The sequence below is a fragment of the Arvicanthis niloticus genome, chromosome 1, assembly GCF_011762505.2.
Source record: "Arvicanthis niloticus isolate mArvNil1 chromosome 1, mArvNil1.pat.X, whole genome shotgun sequence".
NCBI classification, from domain to species: domain Eukaryota; kingdom Metazoa; phylum Chordata; class Mammalia; order Rodentia; family Muridae; genus Arvicanthis; species Arvicanthis niloticus.
The window spans coordinates 16,911,245-16,913,601 of record NC_047658.1 but is presented as its reverse complement, the minus strand read 5'-3'; the positions used below and the strand labels follow the sequence as shown (position 1 = coordinate 16,913,601).

Here is a 2,357-nt window from a genome sequence, read left to right as displayed (position 1 = left end):
CTTCCTTCGTATTGCCTCAGTCTTACTCTATTGAAGAATCACTGCCTCTTGTTACAAGGTTCATTTCATTGCCCATCTCTCCCAATTCATACACAAAGCACTGAGATTTTCAAGTGGAGTATATTGAATACTGAAGTAGACTTCAGGTTGGTTTTTTTTTGGTTGTTGTTGTCGTTTTGAATTGTTTCTGTATTCAATTTTTGTATTCTTTCATAGCCTTTTTGGGTGTTTTTTAAAACTAAATTAACATGGCTCGAATGAACCGCCCTGCTCCTGTGGAAGTTACATACAAGAACATGAGATTTCTTATTACACATAATCCAACCAATGCAACCTTAAACAAATTTATAGAGGAACTTAAGAAGTATGGAGTTACCACAATAGTAAGAGTGTGTGAAGCAACTTGCCACACTACTCTTGTGGGGAAAGAAGGTATTCATGTTCTTGACTGGCCTTTTGATGATGGTGCAGCCCCATCCAACCAGATTGTTGATGACTGGTTAAGTCTTGTGAAGATTAAGTTTCATGAAGAACTTGGTTGCTGTGTTGCTGTCCATTGTGTCGCAGGCCTTGGCAGAGCTCAGGTGCTTGTTGCCCTAGCAGTAATTGAAGGTGGAATGAAATATGAAGATGCAGTACAATTCATAAGACAAAAGCGGCGCGGAGCTTTTAACAGCAAGCAACTTTTGTATCTGGAGAAGTACCGTCCAAAAATGCAGCTCCGCTTCAAGGATTCCAATGGTCATAGAAACAACTGTTGTATTCAAGAAAACTGGGTGCCTGATGCCATTGCCTTGGAAGTGGAAATTTAGATGGGACCTGATTTGTCATACATAATTACTCAATGTCTCGGTTTACTGAATAAGTCTGCTGAAAGCTCCACCGGAATATTGAAAAACAGTTTTCCAGGCCACAAGCTTGACAGAATTGCAACCTCTATATCTGGGCTATGATCAACAAGTTTGGACACTTAGCAAGTGATTTTGCTGGTCAGCATTTAAAACGGGCTTATCATTTGTACCAGTTGACCTTTCCTAAAATAAGGTATTGAGTTATGTCATTACTGTACTCCTGTGCCAGAATATTATTAGTCTATAAGGAATTTAGAACGAGTAGGTGCCAAAATACCCAGCACAATACCTGTATATTTTTAGCATCATACAGAACCAAAATTACAAGAACTAAGAACTCTCTAGACCTTCCATGGTGCATTCCTTCAGTCATTTCAAACACTGCAGGGCTTCTCTCATTATCTGCCTGCTCATTCTGTTTACATCTCCCACATTTACATAAGAATACATCAGGTTTACTTTTCCAACTTTTTTTTTTTTTTTTTTTTTTTTTTAACTAAGTCTTGTGCTGATTATTTAATGTCTCTGTCTTTATGTTGTGCTGTTTTGGGAAACCTCCTTTTGAAAATCAACTTTGTTACAGAAGCACATATCTTCAATAATGTCTCCAGATTAAAAAAAAAGCCTTATAGTAAATTTAATGTTTGCAATCAGAGGTGCAACCTAATGGAGGGCCTGAAAAAGAAAAAAGAGGAGGCTATTAACTATTTTTAGAATATGTTGCCTTGTCTTGTGCAGAACATGTAGACTATGCTCTTTAAGTTAGTAAATATTTTTAAGACATAGAGATACATTGTTATAGCTAACCAATTCTTAATCAAAATATCTGAAATTTTTGTGTTTTCCATGCCTAACAGAAGTTTTCCAACTTGTTTGAATTATGGTTTTCCCCTTCTCTTTCCAATGTCTTGAAAAAAAGAAAAAAGTGGGATCTGCTCATGAACTGAGTAGAAGTATTTTTTATGCCTTTTGAGCTATGTAACTTAATAATTGGATACTTGATCATTTGTTTTATTATGTAATCAATAAAATGGTGGTGTATATTAATGTTAGTTCAACTATATATTTATACAGTCTGGGAATGTGTGGTTATAGTGATGTGGGGAAAATAGTTTGTCAGTGTTCAGCAGCTTGTAAAAAACTTAATGTGAGAGCTTAAATAAATGATGAAACACAAAAAAAAGAAAGAAACTCAAAGGAAAAAACCATATAATTATCTCACTAGATTCTGAAAAAGCCTTTGAAAAATAATACAACACCCATTCATGCTAAAAGTATTTCAGAGATCAGGAATCTAAGGTTTATACCTAAATATAATAAGAGCAATAGACAGCAAACCAATAGCCAACATCAAAGTAAATAAAGAGAAACTAAAAGTAATCCCATTAAAATCAGGGACTAGACAAGGCTTCCCACTTTTTTCCTACCTATTCAATATAGTACTCAAAGTTCTAGCCAGAGCAGTTAGACAACAAACAGAGATCAAAGGGATATAAATGGAGAGGG

General features: G+C 35.4%; 1 pseudogene; it reads left to right on the top strand.

Annotated features, from left to right (window-relative positions):
* Positions 1 to 230: 230 nt before the first annotated feature.
* On the top strand, positions 231 to 812 carry LOC117724673 (protein tyrosine phosphatase type IVA 1 pseudogene; annotated as a pseudogene).
* Positions 813 to 2,357: the final 1,545 nt, after the last annotated feature.